We start from the raw sequence: 20,721 nt of genomic DNA on the forward strand, positions 1-20,721 counted from the left end.
CTACTGGCAAGTGGCACTGGCATCTGAGGCCCGTGAACTGACAGCATTCAAAACTCCATTTGGTATGTACCAATTTCGGGTTATGCCATTTGGGCTCCAGGGGGCGCCCGCTACGTTTCAAAGGCTAATGGACTATGTGCTGAGAGATGTTTCAGAGTTTGCAGCTGCATATCTGGACGACGTGGTGATCTACAGCCAAACCTGGGAAGAACACATGTATCATCTTCAACGAGTCCTGCAGTGCATCAAAGCAGCTGGCCTAACCATCAACCCACAGAAATGCTGTCTGGCTCAGAGCGAAGTGGAGTACCTCGGGTTCGTGATTGGCCATGGAAAGCTCAGACCTCAGGTGGGAAAAATGGAGGCAATCCATTCTTTCCCCCATCCCAACCACAAAGAAGAAAGTGAAGAGTTTCATTGGTCTGGTGGGCTGGTACAGGAAATTCATTCCTCGCTTTTCAGATCGTGCAGCTGTTCTCCACGATCTCACCAAAGATGTATCACCAAGAAAGGTAAAATGGAGTGATCAATGTGACCTTGCTTTCAGGGATCTCAAGGAAGCCATAAATGTATACACAGTGCTGCAGACCCCTGATTTCAACCAACCGTTTATTCTGCAAACGGATGCATCAGGTGTGGGCCTTGGTGGAGTTCTGTTGCAGGAGGTGGATGGAGAGGAGGCCTGTTGCCTTTTTGAGCCGAAAACTTCTTGACAGAGAGACCAGATATTCAACCGTGGAGAAAGAGTGCTTGGCCATGAAGTGGGCAATCGAGTCATTGAGGTACTATTTGTTGGGGCGACACTTCAGCTTGGAAACTGACCATCGTGCGCTTCAGTGGCTCCACAAAATGAAAGACTCCAACACTAGAATCGCTGGTTGGTACCTGGCTCTACAACCTTACAGCTTCACTGTCTTCTACAAGGCGGGCAAGTCCAATACGGTGGCTGACTCTCTCTCTAGGGTTCATGAAAGTTAGAGGTGCGTGGCCCTAAAAGAGGGGGGAGGAAATGTAATGGAGCTATGTCCATTACCAGGGATAAAAGGTGTTCCAGCCAAAAGAGTCCCTGGGGAAAGAGAAGAAGAGAGAAGGTTCCGGCCTAACGAGGACCAGCTGGTATAAAAGCAGCACACTCACTCTGCCAGGGGGAGGCTAGGGTGAGGTGCTGCGGGGCATGCTGCCAGACATGTTGTTTTTAAAATTGTTTGTTTTGTTATTTTGTAAATAAATGTCACCTAGGTGCACATGAAGAAGCCTCAGCTCTACTTTGTCCTCCAGAAACGCAGTATAGGCTATCCGTGACCTGACGAATGTCACAGTTCCCAACAGTATTTTTTGAGGCTCTACGTATTTAAACATCTTTTTGAATGTCTGCCCTTGCAGTTTTAAGTCAAATAAACACACATTCCTAAGAAAGGTCTCACTGAAGTTCTGTGGCAGATCAGTGTTTTCATTCATTGGTGTTTCGTTTGGACTCTGGGGAGCATCTTCACGTGCACCGACAACAGAAGACTGAGAAATGTTTTTTCTGAATGTCACTTATGCTTTCAAAGGAGCATGCTCTATGTTTCCTGGACATATGAGCAGTGAATGACGATTTCACAGTAAATGTATTTTTACAACCAGTTACTGAGAAGACAATGGGGTTCATTTCTATGAACTCTACAATGCAGCACGTAGCCCCTCGTTGTCTCTAGTGTTTTGCTGCAAAACCCGCAAGTAATCATTTTTAGCAAACTAAACTGACAAATAACATGGACTAATGTTGGAGAAAATGGCACTTTTTCCCTCCCATACAAATTTAATTAATGGAGAAAAAAATGGACAATATAGTGTTTTACAGTGAAAACGAAAGCTAATCCTACAGAGGCACAAAACCAGATATTTAATTATTTCCTCTAATAAGCACTACCCCGACAAAGCACTAGAAAAAAAGCTCAGTTAAGTTCGCCATGAAAACTCACATGATGCCCGTCTGCTGTAAGCGCGAAATACACGTAGAAAAAAAACGTCGACTTCTCTTGCTAGCTTGGCTGTACACACAAGAACGCCTATTGCACAATTGCAAAGCAAAGCCCCATGAAAAATCCGAACATAAGGATTTTAGCAACAAACACGCTGAATAACAAAATGCTAGCTTAGAGTCAGCGCCAATTTACATTACGTGTGTGTGTTTTGGTGCCAAAGAATCAGCTAATTTTACCTCAAAACTGCCCAGTCGAGTTAGCCCCGCCAGTCAGTGTTTTAACTGCGCTCACAAACAGAGGTAGTATTTTATTTATCTTACAGGTGACTTTAGTAATTGAGCAGAACAATTTTATACAACGTCAATGTTATACTTACAAGTATTACGTCATCGCAGCTCCAAGTGTTGTTTTTCTTTCGCAGCTCCAAGTTGTAGCAGCATGAGGCCGTGACGCACAGAGCAGTAGACACAGACCTGCATGAAATGCCAGGCTGGGCACGAGCTACTTTGAAAAGCGAGTACCGCATCCTCTCGCGATGGTTCAGTGGTGCAATGAAATAAATGTTTTTCCCATAGACTGTTTTTCCACAGTGGATGTTATTAGCCATAATTTCATAACCATCTATGGTGCACTTACCTGGAGAAAACAACATTGATGACAACATTAAACTTAATTTAAATACAGTCTTTTACATTGTTATTCAGTAATTCAGGAATATTTTAGTTTAACACTGTGGTGATGTTTGAAACACTTCTAAGTTATTTTGTCACTTAGGGACAAAATTGTTAAATTGTTTAAAAATATAAACTACAAGCCTCTTTATATATTTTATGAAATGCAGAGTGACGAATCACAAATGGTCAAAGCTGGCCTGCCATAAGGTTCTGTTTTTCGAATAAATAAATCACGTCATGAAAATAAGAAATTATAATGATGTATGCTGTTTGTTGTTGTTGTTGTTGTAGTTCTTTTTAACATAAGACAAAGTGAAAGGGAATTTGGTATAGTTATCATTTTGCATCTAAACAATGCAACACAACACTGGCCCATGGCTCCCAATGACAATCTCCATTTGTAATCCTTCAACTTTACAGCTCTAACCTATTTATTTTCCCTTTAAAGTAGTTTGCAATGTGCATTATACAAATGATCATGCTAAACAGTTTCTTTCTGTAAAAAAGAAATAACTTGACCAAAAAAAAAGCATTTTAACACTCTCATGTTGTAGTTTTAACTGTACTGTATTGTTTTTTGTATTACAGGTCTTCTTAGTTAAAGTTACATTAGTATGTAGATTCTACAAAGAAATGTGATTATGTTCACATATTTTTGCTTTAAAATTAACAGTTGGGTTTAGTTCTGTATTTCACAAAATATTTCAGTCAGTTGAACATTGTTTTGTTGTTTTCCTGTTTACATGTTTTTGCTGTCATGATTTTACAGCACTTTACTGTCAATTTTACAATCTTTTTTACAAGGCCCGAAAGTGGCTCATGACCATGGACTGTAAAATGACCCATGAGTGGATGGCAGGAATGTCCATATCGCGAGTGGCTCCTGTTTTCTTTCATTAACGAGTTAATTTCTTGAGGAAAAAAACCCAGATTTGACTTAATGCATGAAAGCCGGAGTGTCAACCCAGAGATAAATTATAATAATAATAAAAACAGGAATGTAGTGGTCACAGGAGAACACTGTACGTTTGTCTGCTTAGGGCTCAGTACTTTATGTAAATGTCATTAAAATAACTTTTGTTGTTTGAACAAATACGAGAGGGTCGATTTGTCCCGTAGAGAGTGGTTCACACGAAACACATAATCAACTACTGACTTTACAACATGAACCGTTACACTGTCCCCCCCTTACTGAATCCCTCGCCCCGAGGGATCACAAACAAAGTCCCTGAGGCGACCCGGGGGCCTTTTCCGTCTCCAGGGCCGAGTCGTCACCCCTGGCTATGCGCTGGGTCTCCGCCAGTGTAACAGGGACATGGCAGAAGTTGTCCCGAGTGAGTCCAGCCCACCACCCTTGCAGACTCAATGGTGTCATCTGCTTTTGGAGGGAGTGGAGCCAGGTTCCCCCGTCTGTGTTGCTGGGCTCCGCCGTCCGTACACGGGGCAATGCGGGACACAGGGGCAAGGGTCTGCATCGTCCCGTCTACGCAGACCCTGGGCCGTTTCCCTGATCATCAGCCCGCCTAGGGCACCTCACGCTGATGTGGCCAACCTGGATTCACTTGAACCGCAGATCTCACAGCAGGTCCACCGCCATTGTGGTCACATCCTGCGGGCCCTCCAATAATCTCCCTCTCCAACGCCAGCTCCAGCGCCTCCTGCAGAGTGCGGGGGTGCGCCAGCTGGGTCTGAACACGCAGCTCCCTGGGTGTTATGGCACGAACACCACCGCACCACCCAGCCAGCCCTTTGGGTTTGGGTGCGCGTGCGTGCGTGTGCATGCTGCTATGTTGGTGTCAGACGGATGGACCACTCGGACCATCCAACCAACTCGCCCTCCTATCTAAAGTGCATGTTTTGATGATTGTGGGAGGAAGCCGGATTACCCGTGAACCCACACCTCAAGGGAAGAACATGCAAACTCCCCAGAGAGGCCCCCCTGGAACACAAGGCCCCAGAGAGTTCTTTTAAATATTTGGTTTGAAAGAGCCTCTACTTATAACCTAGGTTGGCTTGTTCTGTGACGTCAAGAGTCACGTCATTAATCAGCCTGCAGAAAGCCTCTGTACAGTCTCAACACGTTGTGACGTCACGCTCCGGCTCCAGTATGGTCTAAAACCGATGGGAGGTGGTGCACACATAAAGGTGCTCCTAAGTTGTGACATCACTAAAGCAGTCCACATTTCAATGCTTTAATGAGCCAAACTTAAAGAAAGCTTGTGGTGAACGATCAGCTACTTAGAGGAGCTTACCCATATTATAGAAGATTATTATTAATACTGTGAGCCATATCGATAAGTGAGATGCTATTATTTGACGGCATCTTATAATGATGTGTCTGAACCTAATGATGTTTCTCACAGACTGGGAGGGGCTAAGAGAGTTTAGTGCAAATGAAATAAATGTCTTTAAAATAATAAACAACAACATAACATCAAACACGACTGCAAGATGTGCTCCAAATTATTTTGACTGGCTGTGAATCATATTTTGTTGAGCATGAATGGGTGACCTGTGTATAGTCACTGAACTATTTCACAGTGAGGGCAATAAACTGATGAAGTAAACAAACAAAGTATAAAGAATAAAAACATGTGTAACCTCCTGCCTGATAAGAGGGGGACACGTTCTGTCCTTAACAATGTCCGAACATCAACAGAACTTTCCATATCTTTCATTATTCATACATTGGCACACCTGGCTCCACCTAGTGTTAAATTTCTGAATTACAAACAAAATATTCAAAGCAAACAGATTTCTCAAACCGAGATAAATGAACAAGTAAAGCCCAATTAGCTCCAAACAGTATTATCTATCTATCTTTGTAAATATCTCTTTAGTCTATGTTTCTATAGGCTATATGTTGGTTTGCATATTTTGTACCTGTGCTTCCGTGCGCGTGTATCTGTGCTTACACGTGTATTTGGTTGGATGTTCGGATTCGTCCGTGCGCGCGCGCAGACACGCACACGCTGCACGCTGTGTTGGACTTGCGGTCAACGACAGATGAACGAATCCAACCATCTAACCAGACCTGCGTGAAGTTGGCCCCCACCCCACGCAAAACTTCGGGGTCAGGTACCTGATTTTTGTCGTCTCCTTGGTTTGACTTGTCAGTTAACAGGTGGACGGAACAGGACGGGCTTTCTTGTAGTCGTGATCCAATGATAAAGTTGAGACTGTACAGAGGCTTTCTGCAGGCTGATTAATGACGTGACTCTTGACGTCACAGAACAAGCCAACCGAGGTTATAAGTAGAGGCTCTTTCAAACCAAACATTTAAAAGAACTCTCTGGGGCCTTGTGTTCCAGGGGGGCCTCTATGGGGAGTTTGCATGTTCTTCCCTTGAGGTGTGGGTTCACGGGTAATCCGGCTTCCTCCCACAATCATCAAAACATGCACTTTAGATAGGAGGGCTAGTTGGTTGGATGGTCCAAGTGGTTCGTCCCTCTGACACCAACATAGTGCAGCCTCCAGCATGTGTGTGTGCGTGCTGGGTGCAGGCTGCCTGCACACTATGTTGGTGTCCGATCGACGGACGAATCCGACCAACCAGCCTGCAAACACTTACGAACTCTCTGGGACCTTGTGTTCCAGGGGGGTCGGGGCCTCTATGGAGAGTTTGCATGTTCTTCCCTTGAGGCGTGGGTTTCCTCCCACAATCATCAAAACATGCACTTTAGATAGGAGGGCTAGTTGGTTGGATGGTCGGAGTAGTTCGTCCCTCTGACACCAACATAACCTGCAGCCTGGAGCCTACACACACGCTGCAGGCTGCAGGCTATGTTGGTGTGCGACGGACAGATGAATCCGACCGTCAGACCAACCAGCCTGCACAAACACACACACAGGGCTTGTTGGTTGGATGGTCCGAGTGGTCCATCTGTCTGACACCAACATAACTTGCAGCCTGCAGCTTGTGTGTGTAGGCGGACAAACGAATCCGACCATGTAACCAACCAGACGAAACACACACGCGCACCCAAACACACAGGGCTGGTTGGGTGGTTGGATTCGTCCGTCTATCGGACACCAACATAGAGTGCAGCGTGTGCGTGTGTGTGTGTGTGTGTGTGTGTGTGTGTGTGTGTGTGTGTGTGTGTGTGTGTGTGTGTGTGTGTGTGTGTGTGTGTGTGTGTGTGCGCGCGCACGGACGAATCCGACCATCCAACCAAATAGCTGTACGTGTAAGCACAGATACACGCGCACGGAAGCACAGGTACAAAATATGCAAACCAACATATAGCCTATAGAAACATAGGCTAAAGAGATATTTACAGATAGATAGATAATACTGTATGTAATGAAAGATATGGAAAGTTCTGTTGATGTTGGGACATTGTTAAGGACAGAACGTGTCCCCCTCTTATCAGGCAGGAGGTTACACATGTATTTATTATCTATACTGTGTTTGTTTACTTCATCAGTGTGCACCACCTCCCATCGGTTTTAGACCATATTGGAGCCGGAGCGTGACGTCACAACGTGTTTAGTCTGTACAGAGGCTTTCTGCACGCGCAGCTAATTAATGACGTGACTCTTGACGTCACAGAACGAGCCAACCAAGGTTATAAGTAGAGGCTCTTTCAAATCAAAAATTAAAAAGAACTCTCTGGGGCCTTGAGTTGCAGGGGGTCAGGGCCTCTATGGGGAGTTTGCATGTTCTTCCATTGAGGCGTGGGTTTCCTCCCACAATCATCAAAACATGCACTTTAGATAGGAGGGCGAGTTGGTTGGATGGTCCGAGTGGTCCATCCGTCTGACACCAACATAACCTGCAGCATGCACACGCACGCACGCACGCGCACCCAAACCCAAAGGGCTGGCTGGGTGGTGCGGAGGTGGTGCGGTGGTGTTCGTGCCATAACACCCAGGGAGCTGCGTGTTCAGACCCAGCTGGCGCACCCCCGCACTCTGCAGGAGGCGCTGGAGCTGGCGTTGGAGAGGGAGATTATTGAAGGGCCCGCAGGATGTGACCACAATGGCGGTGGACCTGCTGTGAGATCTGCGGTTCAAGTGAATCCAGGTTGGCCACATCAGCGTGAGGTGCCCTAGGCGGGCTGATGATCAGGGAAACGGCCCAGGGTCTGCGTAGACGGGACGATGCAGACCCTTGCCCCTGTGTCCCGCATTGCCCCGTGTACGGACGGCGGAGCCCAGCAACACAGACGGGGGAACCTGGCTCCACTCCCTCAAAAGCAGATGACACCATTGAGTCTGCAAGGGTGGTGGGCTGGACTCACTCGGGACAACTTCTGCCATGTCCCCGTTACCCTGGCGGAGACCCAGCGCATAGCCAGGGGTGACGACTCGATTGACTCGTTATCAGGCTTCTGCAGAGCTTGATGACAACACATTGGTTTAAAGCAGGTGTGTTAGAGCAGGGAGACACATAAAAGTCAGAGGAAGCCGGCCCTCCAGGACTGGAGTTTGACACCTGTGATCCAATGCTTGTCTACTCACCACTTCCACAATGGTAGGTAGGTAGGTAGGTACACAGGTTGTGAGTTAGATGTAGTCTAGAAAAGTGAATGAATGGACAGGGCTGTAGATGAAATGGCTTTTGACTGATAAACAGCGACCAGAGAATTGTTTCATCATCACTCCTCTCTGGGTCTTAAAATCCATTTGACCTACTCTGGACTTTGTGTAACTTCATTCTATTTTTCTGAACCTTTACCTGCATGTTTGTTTGTCACCCCTGGACACATCAGCTCTTTTAATGTCAATCCACTTACAGCGAGACAACAATTATCTGTTCATCTAACATTAAATGTTTTGAGAGATAAAATGAAGACACGATTCTCAGCCAGTTTTAATCTCTTATCTCTTTATTCATTGGTGCCGTGGTGCATTCAGGGACCCGGAGCAGCCACCAGAACCTCCCCCAGCAGGATCAACAGAGCTTTTTACAGGAACAAAAAATAGATATTCAACAGAACTTCAAGAGATGGAAACAGAGGGCGTTGTCAGCTAAGTATTTAAACGTCAAAGTGAAGATCGTCACTCGTCACATTTCTGTTTCTCAGCTTAGAATATTTCAATTCACTCGAGGTTGTTCTATTACATTTAAATACCACGACTCTGAGTGACGTCTGATCTTTAGCAGAGTGCTGTTCTTCAGTCAAACCTGGATGTTAAAGCAGGAGTAGAAGGCCCTGATTGGACCAAAAGTACTGGACGTCCTGCAGGATTGTCGACCCTTTTTTTTTAGGTAAACAGTAACAGACTATAAAGATTAACTCAGCGTATTAAGAGCTGATGAAGTAACTAAGGAGTTTGTTTGTTTGGCTTCTTAACAAACCATAAATCAGCACGTTGAAGTCAAGACTTCTGCAGAAGGAATAAAACACTTAACCACCTGCAGAAGGAAATGAAATTATTTTGGTTATTAAGCTAAATTGATTTACATCATGCCCAACTCAAATTTGATTGGAAATTGAGCAAGCTAAAAAGTGTTCCAGATCGTCAAGACTCTCGGTCCGATGGGAGAAGGGGACCAGGCTCGACCCAAGTTCGGGGATGAAGACAGTTGCTTTGAGTACATCAGCAATTTCATGTGCAGTAAGCCCTTGTTAGAATCCGAGGATCAGGATTTGTCACAATGAATTTGAAAGATGTAGTGGATGAAGTCATTCAAAGTCGTGTATCTGAGCCACTATTACAAATAGCAGCCAAAGTAAATTCAGATGATCAGTTTAATGCTGATGGTATTGCACAGAGTCAAGCTAAGGGTAATGTCAAGTTAGCTTTACATGTAGATGATGAAGATGAGAGACAGCCTGTTTTTGGTAGGGCAACTCACCATGCAGATGTTAATCGTACAGTTGCGAATGACACAGAGCTGCAGAAATTACTTAAGAGCTCAATCAGAAAATTATGCAGTACATGCCCACATCCGTTGATCAGTCTGCATGTCAGCCACCTGTAATGACACAGTCCAGGTCACAAAGTAGAAATGTATCACAACATTCAGCTAAAAGTCCTGTTGAGCACTCAAAACATGTAACACATGACAATGGGTTTTCCTTAAGAGACCTGTCTTATCTCCATCGTAGAGAGTTTAAGATTCAAGGGGGTCAGATTGGAGACCAGGGGTCAGACATTAGTTACAACAACATTTGTCGCCAGATAAAAGAAGCTTTTAAAGAACAGTTTAGTGATGCTGAAATTGTCAGAGCTGTCCTCCAAGTCATCAAGCCTGGAAATGTCAAGGACATGCTAATGAACAAAGATGAACTTACAGTAGAGGAGCTTAAAGACTTCCTACACTCTCACCTTGGTGAACAAAACAACACAGAGCTTTTCCAAGAGTTAATGTGCACCAAACAAAATGACAATGAGACACCCCAACAGTTCTTATATAGAGTCATAGGACTGAAACAGAAGATCTTGCTTGCTTCGAAACACACAGACACAGACATAAAATACTCTGCCAGCACGGTCCAAGATGTTTTTCTCCACACTGTATATCAAGGTCTAGGGCACAGACATGGTGACATTCAAAGGGAGCTAAAACCACTGCTTGAAGATACTACAGTCACTGATGAAGCTATCCTGAAACAACTGAAAAAGGTGATGAGTGATGAAAGTGAAAGACAGCGTCGCCATGGTCCAGTCACTCGTCAAAAGCACACAAATGTGCACAGTACTCAGGTTGAGATAAATGCAACTCAGTGTCCTAGCGTGAAGGAGGAAAGCACAGGAAGAAAACCTAAAATGGACACAATACAGCAGTTAACAGAAAAGGTTGAAAAGCTGACAAGTATTGTTGAGTTAATGAAACAGTCGTTACAAAAGCCATTAGCCTTAATGTACTAGAGATAAAGAAAAGAAAACAAGGCAAAAACTAAATTCCCATGGATCAAATTGGCAACAAACAAAAATAAGAAAATTAACATTCACAGACCAGGAATCTGATATTAATGGGATGCTAGTAGAAAATGTCCTTTGAATGTAAGCCAGTAAAAACAAAACATGAAACGAACTCCATTTATCCTGACATGAGTGATGGAGGAGACAATGGATGTGAGAAGTGTGGAGGGTAGTCACACTCAGAGATAAAATGTGGAGGTAAAGTGAGCAAACTGTTCATCCAGTCTAAACCCCCGTAATCTCTCTCCACTCCCCATGACTGCATATGATGTTGATCGTGTACTTCCAGCAGTTCAATAAACAGCCTCTTCTTCCCTGTAACTTAAGTCAATTCTGAGTCCAATTCTCAAGTCCAAAATGTTGTAGGTCATAGAGTGTCTTTATATGGGGTGAAAATGAAGGCAAGAACAATACAACCAAAAATAAAGATCCGATGATGAACTTTGCCAACAAGTGTTCACCTCATTTTTCAGCTGCTGTATCTTTGTGTTCAGCTTGTGCCCATCCAGGTTCATTAGGATCTTCTAGAAAAACTCAAATGTGTACTTGAGGTTGTCTGGAAAGTTTAGATCCAGGGCATAAATGAGCCCAAACATCATTATGACCCCCATGATGACACTGTCCACGTTGCTCAGGACTTTGATGCCTTCGATAACAACTCCCACATCCTCTGGCTGCCTCTCGCCATCTCCACGGATTATGTATATCCCCATGACCGTGAGGATCAATGTCCCTTTCTGCATCCTCAGTGGCGGAGGCCTGAACAACAACACAAAAACATAACACTTGTATTAGATAAAAGGCTGAACACCACTAACAGAAAATCAACTGTTTTGTGGCATGCATCTGTAATGTGTTATATATGAATTTGAATTTTTTTTTTAAGTCCTCATTGCTTGTCAAATCAATCATGTATCTATCATGAGTTAAATGTGATTGGAAAGTTAACCATATATATATATATATATATATATATATATATATATATATAAAATAATATGTTTGACATTGGGCCAGTAAATAACTTCAGCAAGCAGCCATGAACATAATGCAATTGCTGCTAAATGATCCTTTAGGCAACCACATCCCTATAGAGATAGACCTGTGGGACAGAAATAGCTGTTTTACTCCACAGGGCCTCCGACCATTTGCCACTACCAGCTTAGGAGACTCTGACTCTGTCTTTTCTTGCACCTACCAGTGATTTCAAACCAAAATAAAAATTCAAAGAGCCACATTGTTTACAAAATGCCAAAAAGTTGTAGTGTGTTGAGCTCAAAGGACCACAATATATGTAAATATGAATCTGTAACACTATTTCATGCTACTGTGTAAGACGAACTATTGACTTACCAGATATTCCTCGAAGAAAGTGTCTGGATCTTCATTGAGGTAGATAACAAGGCTTCTCAGGATGCACTCCCTCCTGGTGTCAATGTCGTCACACTAAAGCAGGGGTGAAAAATCAAAACAGAATTTGCCTAAATATTGGTGCAACAGTGGCACAGGGAGGGGGGCAAGTTGACTAGAGGGTGTGAAAAAACAAGATAAACTAACACACACACACATACATATATATATATATATATATATATATATATATATATATATATATATATATATATATATAAAAACGGTTCGAGTATTTCTACTTACCAAATCTATTTTTGCCAGAACGTCTTTGATTTGTTGCCCCTTCACTCCTTTGCTTTTGAAGATCTGCATCAACTTGAGTGAAAAGTGGTCCAGTTGTGACATAAACTTTGACTTCAGTGGCTTTGTAGTGATCCGCAAGAACTCCTCATTAATCTGAAAAATATATTTTTAAAAATCTTTAGAAAAAATTACCATTTTCTTACAGTTAAATATCAATACAAGTTACAAGTTAACTTACTTCACTCTGCTGGAATTCCTCAATCATGGGCCTCTGTTCATGACACTTGAATGTAGCTACTTCTGCTGTTTTGGGAGTTTGCTGTTTACCATGAACTTTGTATGTATGATTTAGTAGCTTACTCCATGTACTAAAACCTGCATGGGCAATCTGCATATGGACATGGATAGCGATAACTGCCCCTTAAATGCCCGTGAGTCTGCCTAAAATGCTGCAACAACAAATACCTGCTAGATAGTTCCAAACTGCATTCTTTACACTGCCACGTTCATAGTCCTGAAATAGAGAATAAAGAGAATTAGCATATATAACATCACATCAAAAGGATGACAATGATAGAGATCAGCTTGTACCAGCATTAAACACATAACCTATTACTTACAATCACTAAGAGGCTGCCACATGAAGCTTGAAAAAAAAGATCAATCTGCAAAAGATGATAACATTAAGTTGTGAGTGCAAGTACCAGAATACCCAGAAATGCAGACAAGTTGCAATTGAATTAAAGCTCTGACCAATAAAACAAGATAACATTTAGAATAGGCTACCCATTATTTAACAAACAATTAAGTTTCAATAATTAAATTCAAGATGAGATTATTTTAAATTCTGCCATTTTATTAAAATAAACACAGGAACAATATTAACCTTCCTGCATGTATTCACTGACCATCTATAACCTAGAATCTACATTTACTGCTTAATCGACAGCTTTACTGAAGGAGAGAGGGTGTGAAAGAGGCAGAGACCGGCGGAGATGATGGAGTTCAACAAAACAGGGCAAGCTCAACACCAACAGGATCTGGTGCCTGAACTTCAACCAGAGTCACTCGCGATAGCGCGAGATAATACTCTTTATGAGGTATAAAACACTATATAATCCTTATAAACACGCATTCAAACACACATACAGGCAGTCTCCGGAGTGCCGGAGCTGACACGCAACGCAGCGGACCCAGCGGAAGCACACACATTGAATAAAGTAAAACTACATGGGCAGACATTACATGCATTTATCTCCGACTGTCGAGTCAATAATCTTACCCGCTCACGCTGGTCCTCACGTTCATCCCGGCCTGACTTATGTTATATAATAAGTGAGGGCAAATTCGTTCACCTCACAATCATCGTGCAGTTTTCCGACTGCCGTGTTCATTTCTGGACTATTAAACTAGCGGCCATGTTGGAGGTTACCAAGCTAGCACGCAAACTCGGACTTTAAAAGTAAAGTTCACCCCCACAAACATTACACGAATTGTGGTATATAGCACTGAATACACCAGCGGTACAGTCTACAGTATTACAGTTATAAAAAACAATTAATACTTACCAAAGACCGAGCTCCAACCTGCTGCAGGTTTCCCGATTACGGTTGATGTGGTCTAATCCAGCCGAAAGACGTTATGCCCGCGAAGATTATGCGCATGCGCAAAGGGCGGCTCCAAATTCTGAACTCATTTATTTTGCGTTAATCAACATCAAATCAATCCCACAGGATCAATTATGAGAAAGTTTATGTTTCACTGACTAAATATATCTGTCTATATTTTAAAACTCGATATTTTTTAATAAATTCAACAATACTTAAGTGTGTCACATCTAAGAAGGGCTTGAATCAGTTTTTTGAGTGTATTAATAATAATCTTCTATAATATGCTTTTGTCCAACCAGACGAAACACACACGCGCACCCAAACACACAGGGCTGGTTGGGTGGTTGGATTCGTCCGTCTATCGGACACCAACATAGAGTGCAGCGTGTGTGCGTGTGTGTGCGCGTGTGCGTGTGCGTGTGTGTGCATGTGCATGTGCGTCTGCGCGCGCACGGACGAATCCGACCATCCAACCAAATAGCTGTACGTGTAAGCACAGATACACGCGCACGGAAGCACAGGTACAAAATATGCAAACCAACATATAGCCTATAGAAACATAGGCTAAAGAGATATTTACAGATAGATAGATAATACTGTTTGGAGCTAATTGGGCTTTACTTGTTCATTTATCTCGGTTTGAGAAATCTGTTTGCTTTGAATATTTTGTTTGTAATTCAGAAATTTAACACTAGGTGGAGCCAGGTGTGCCAATGTATGAATAATGAAAGATATGGAAAGTTCTGTTGATGTTCGGACATTGTTAAGGACAGAACGTGTCCCCCTCTTATCAGGCAGGAGGTTACACATGTATTTATTATCTATACTTTGTTTGTTTACTTCACCACCTCCCATCGGTTTTAGACCATATTGGAGCCGGAGCGTGACGTCACAACGTGTTTAGACTGTACAGAGGCTTTCTGCACGCGCAGTTAATTAATGACGTGACTCTTGACGTCACAGAACAAGCCAACCGAGGTTATAAGTAGAGGCTCTTTCAAACCAAACATTAAAAAGAACTCTCTGGGACCTTGTGTTCCAGGGGGGCCTCTATGGGGAGTTTGCATGTTCTTCCCTTGAGGTGTGGGTTCACGGGTAATCCGGCTTCCTCCCACAATCATCAAAACATGCACTTTAGATAGGAGGGCTAGTTGGTTGGATGGTCCAAGTGGTTCGTCCCTCTGACACCAACATAGTGCAGCCTCCAGCATGTGTGTGTGCGTGCTGGGTGCAGGCTGCCTGCACACTATGTTGGTGTCCGATCGACGGACGAATCCGACCAACCAGCCTGCAAACACTTACGAACTCTCTGGGACCTTGTGTTCCAGGGGGGTCGGGGCCTCTGTGGGGAGTTTGCATGTTCTTCCCTTGAGGCGTGGGTTTCCCCCCACAATCATCAAAACATGCACTTTAGATAGGAGGGCTAGTTGGTTGGATGGTCGAAGTGGTTCGTCCGTCTGACACCAACATAACCTGCAGCCTGGAGCCTACACACACACGCTACAGGCTGCAGACTACGTTGGTGTGACGGACAGATGAATCCGACCGTCAGACCAACCAGCCTGCACAAACACACACCCGCACGCACACCCTAACACACACAGGGCTTGTTGGTTGGATGGTCCGAGTGGTCCATCTGTCTGACACCAACATAACCTGCAGCCTGCAGCGTGTGTGTGTGTGTGTGTGTGTGTGTGTAAACGGACAGACGCACGCACGCACGCACGCGCACCCAAACACAAAGGGCTGGTTGGGTGGTTGGATTCGTCCGTCCATCGGACACCAACACAGCGTGCAGCGTGTGCGTGTGTGTCTGCGCGCGCGCACGGACGAATCCGACCATCCAACCATATACACGTGTAAGCACAGATACACGCGCACGGAAGCACACGGACAAAATATGCAAACCAACATATAGCCTATAGAAACATAGACTAAATAGATATTTACAGAGATAGATAATACCGTTTGGAGCTAATTGGGCTTTACTTGTTCATTTATCTCGGTTTGAGAAATCTCTGTTTGCTTTGAGTAGATAGATAGATAGATAGATAGATAGATAGATAGATACTTTATTGATCCCGAGGGAAATTCAGAGTATTTTGTATGTAATTCAGAAATGTAACACTAGGTGGAGTCCTGGTTTCATGCTGGTTATAAAGCCAAGGCTCCAGGTGGTTGGAGCCAGGTGTGCCAATGCATAGATAACAAAAGATTTGGAAAGGTCTGTTGATGTTCGGTCTGTTATTGTGTGTTAGCACACTAATGCACCTTTAGGTGTGCACTCCCTATCTTACTAAATCTATCTGCATACACTACCAAGCTCCCCACCTATCTATCATATACAGAGCTGTATACTTGAGATGGACATGAAATATTCAAGCTGACCCCACTTCATTCGTTTGTTGGACTTCAGAGATAAGTTTTAAGGCTACACGTTTCCTATTTGTCCATCTAATGCAGGGGAGTCAAACTCCAGTCCTGGAGGGCCGGCTTCCTCAGACTGTTAGATTTCTCCCTGCTCGGACGCAGCTGAATCCAATGAGTGACTTGTTATCAGGCTTCTGCAGCGCTTGATGACAACACATTGGTTTAAAGCAGGTGTGTTAGAGCAGGGAGATATCTAAAAGTCTGAGGAAGCCGGCCCTCCAGGACTGGAGTTTGACACCTGTGATCTAATGCTTGTCTACTCACCACTTCCACAATGGTAGGTAGGTAGGTAGGTACACAGGTTGTGGGTTAGATGTAGTCTAGAAAAGTGAATGGATGGACAGGGCTGTAGATGAAATGGCTTTTCACTGATAAACAGCGAACAGAGAATTGTTTCATCATCACTTCTCTCTGGGTCTTAAAATCCATTTGACCTACTCTGGACTTTGTGTAACTTCATTCTATTTTTTCTGACCCTCTATCTGCATGTTTGTTTGTCACCCCTGGACACATCAGCTTTTTTAATGTCAATCCACTTACAGCGAGACAACAATTATCTGTTCATTTAACATTAAATGTTTTGAGAGATAAAATGAAGACATGATTCTCAGCCAGTTTTAATCTCTTATCTCTTTATTCATTGGTGCCGTGGTGCATTCAGGGACCCGGAGCAGCCACCAGAACCTCCCCCAGCAGGATCAACAGAGCTTTTTACAGGAACAAAAAATAGATATTCAACAGAACTTCAAGAGATGGAAACAGAGGGCGTTGTCAGCTAAGTATTTAAACGTCAAAGTGAAGATCGTCACTCGTCACTCAGTGTGCACCTCTCTGGCGACCTCACCTGGTGTCAGGACGTCTCCACCTCCCAGGGAGACTGATGGAGACTCATCCTCTCCAGCTCACAGAGGCTCAGTGGACAGAGTCCTGGCCAGTTGTATCACAGTGTGGTTCAGGTCCTGCAAGACAAACCTGTGTACAACGCACCATGAGAGATGATCCAGATCATCCAGTTTCACAGTGTACCCAGAGCCTCTTTGAAGGACCGTTTTTTAACCCTCACACAGAGCGTGTCCCCCTCTTATCAGGCAGGAGGTTACACATGTATTTATTATCTATACTTTGTTTGTATACTTTGTTCGTACTTCCGTCGGACACCAACATAGCCTGCAGCGTGTGCGTGCGTGCGTGCTTTACTTTACTTTACTTTACGTGGGCTTTACTTGTTCATTTATCTCTGTTTGAGAAATCTCTGTTTGCTTTGAGTATTTTGTTTGTAATTCAGAAATTTAACACTAGGTGGAGCCAGGTGTGCCAATGTATGAATAATGAACGATATGGAAAGTTCTGTTGACGTTTACTTCACCACCTCCCATCGGTTTTAGACCATATTGGAGCCGGAGCGTGACGTCACAACGTGTTTAGACTGTACAGAGGCTTTCTGCACGCGCAGCTAATTAATGACGTGACTCTTGACGTCACAGAACGAGCCAACCGAGGTTATAAGTAGAGGCTCTTTCAAACCAAAAATTAAAAAGAACTCTCTGGGGCCTTGAGTTGCAGGGGGTCAGGGCCTCTATGGGGAGTTTGCATGTTCTTCCCTTGAGGCGTGGGTTTCCTCCCACAATCATCAAAACATGCACTTTAGATAGGAGGGCTAGTTGGTTGGATGGTCGGAGTAGTTCGTCCCTCTGACACCAACATAACCTGCAGCCTGGAGCCTACACACACGCTGCAGGCTGCAGGCTATGTTGGTGTGCGACGGACAGATGAATCCGACCGTCAGACCAACCAGCCTGCACAAACACACACACAGGGCTTGTTGGTTGGATGGTCCGAGTGGTCCATCTGTCTGACACCAACATAACTTGCAGCCTGCAGCTTGTGTGTGTAGGCGGACAAACGAATCCGACCATGTAACCAACCAGACGAAACACACACGCGCACCCAAACACACAGGGCTGGTTGGGTGGTTGGATTCGTCCGTCTATCGGACACCAACATAGAGTGCATCGTGTGCGTGTGCGCGCGCGCGTGTGTGTGCGCAAGCGCGCACGGACGAATCCGACCATCCAACCAAATAGTTGTACGTGTAAGCACAGATACACGCGCACGGAAGCACAGGTACAAAATATGCAAACCAACATATAGCCTATAGAAACATAGGCTAAAGAGATATTTACAGAGATAGATAGATAATACTGTTTGGAGCTAATTGGGCTTTACTTGTTCATTTATCTCGGTTTGAGAAATCTCTGTTTGCTTTGAATATGTTGTTTGTAATTCAGAAATGTAACACTATAGGTGGAGCCAGGTGTGCCAATGTATGTGTTAGCAGAACAACTTTTTACGCAGCGTTCAAACGAAGACACAAACACACATGAACTTCTCTTTGCTGTGAACATCCGCATTGCGGGCACACGCACTTTTATTAAGTTCACCTGTAGGGTCACTAATTACACAGGTTAGGTCACATGACAACACATGGGAAATCAAAATAGAAAAACAAATACAGACAGGGGCATAATCTCAACACAAAATGAAATTAGAGCACAAATCTCAACACCCCCGCTTGCTCACATTTCCCAAATTCCATCTTATGAACATGCATACAGAAAAATGCAGACACTTCATATTCCAAACATAAACATCTTAAACCTTTCCAGCTTTAACTTAGTAGCAGGCTTCGTTAACACATCTGCAACCATATCATTGGTTGGGCAGTACTTAAGGTGTATTTCACCATCATTCACTAAGGACCTAACAAAGTGCTATTTTATGTCGACATGCTTGCAGCGTTGTCTATGAACTGGATTTTTGGCTAAAGCTATAGCTCCTTGATTGTCTTCATAGACACAGCATTTGTAACCTTGACCGTCAAAACACTTAATCAGCTGTTTTAAATGTAAACATTCCTGCATTGTCGCAGCTAATGCCATATATTCGGCCTCACAGGTAGATAATACAACTGTTGGCTCTCGTTTGGTTTTCCAAGAAACCAGTGGACCGTTCTTGTTTAAGCTGATGCAGTACCCTGTCGTACTCTTTCTATCATCAACATCAGAAGCCCAATTTGCATCACTGTAGGCATGAATCAGGTTGTCCTCTGCATATTTACAAAAACACAATGCTTTGTCTTGGGTTCCCTTCAAATATCGTAAAACATGCTTCACAATTGCCCATTGATCAGAAAAAGGTTCGTTGAAATACATAGACAGTTTACTCACAACAAAACTTAAATCTGGCCTTGTACAGGTTGCTAAGTAAATTAAACTCCCTACTGCCTCTCTGTATTTCCTGACATCATCCATGTCTTCCGCATCATTACTGTAATCAAGTTTTTGTTCACGTGGGGTTGCTCTTGGTTTACAGTTTAACATAGAAAATCTTTCCAGAACTTTTTGTACATACTTGCTCTGAGACATTTTGACAGTGTCACCATTTTGTACAAAATCAATACCAAGAAAATGAGAGAGTTTGCCAAGATCTTTAATTTGAAACTTGGAATTCAGCATTTCTTTGACACATTTCAAGATTTTCTCATCACTAGCAGCAATAATTAAATCATCAACCCATATGATTATGTGAATCTTCACTTTCTCAGTGACTTTACTATAGACACAATGGTCAACTGGATTTTGCACAAACTTCATTTCACACAGATAGTTATGCAACATCTTGTTCCAATTGCGTCCTGACTGTTTTAGTCCATACAGGGATTTGTTTAGTTTACATACTAGTGTGTCATTATCGCCATTATCTCCAGATTTTATTTCATAACCTTCTGGCTGATCCATGTATATCTCGCATTCAATTGGCGCATGCAAATATGCGGTTTTCACGTCCATCTGGTGGACAATCAGATCATTCTGCACCGCTTTTTGTACAAAAACTCTTACGCTCGTCATGCTCGCTGTTGGAGAAAAGGTCTCGTCATAATTTACGCCTTGTTTTTGACTAAATCCTTTTGCGACATATCTAGCCTTGTATTTGTCTGTTCCATCAGTGTTCTTTTTCAAGGCATAAACCCACCTTCCCCCCACTACACCTTTGCCCTCGGGTAGTGTGGTCAGGGTGAATGTTGAGTTGTCATTTAACGATTGCACTTCTTCATCCATAGCATTACGCCATTTCTTCGCGTTTACTGAACTTACAGCTTCTTTGTATGTTAAAGGGATATCACATAAAAGTTTATAGCAGTAATCAATGTTGGTCCTATCATCTCCGAAACCACAAATGTAATCGCCATAACGCTCTGGCTCTCTTCGCTCTCTGGCAGGATAGCGCCTCTCTAGAGGCGCATCTCCATTCTCACGCTCTTCTTTCTCCGCTTTTATTGTGCCTGTTGCGCCTGAGTCGCGCTCTGTGTCACTTTCAGTTATCTCTAGGCCTATTTGTGAGACAGATCTGTCCGAACTTCTGCATAGCGACATTTGGCTGCCTACCGGTTAACATGTAATAAGGTGTCTGTTTAGTGCGCTTGTTAAAACACCTATTCCTTACGACTGC

General features: G+C 43.6%; 2 long non-coding RNA genes across 2 annotated transcripts; both read right to left on the reverse strand.

Moving 5' to 3' along the window:
* Positions 1 to 10,998: 10,998 nt before the first annotated feature.
* Positions 10,999 to 12,419, reverse strand: LOC306837528. The gene is made up of 3 exons (XR_013780939.1): positions 12,173 to 12,419; positions 11,870 to 11,962; positions 10,999 to 11,275 (listed from the first exon to the last, which is right to left on the reverse strand). It is a non-coding gene; the product is annotated as an uncharacterized lncRNA (long non-coding RNA).
* A 3-nt stretch (positions 12,420 to 12,422) lies between these two features.
* On the reverse strand, positions 12,423 to 13,806 carry LOC306837533. The gene is made up of 3 exons (XR_013780944.1): positions 13,741 to 13,806; positions 12,793 to 12,837; positions 12,423 to 12,686 (listed from the first exon to the last, which is right to left on the reverse strand). It is a non-coding gene; the product is annotated as an uncharacterized lncRNA (long non-coding RNA).
* Between the last annotated feature and the right edge of the window lie 6,915 nt (positions 13,807 to 20,721).

The sequence above is a fragment of the Symphodus melops genome (genome assembly GCF_947650265.1).
Source record: "Symphodus melops genome assembly, chromosome: 16".
NCBI classification, from domain to species: domain Eukaryota; kingdom Metazoa; phylum Chordata; class Actinopteri; order Labriformes; family Labridae; genus Symphodus; species Symphodus melops.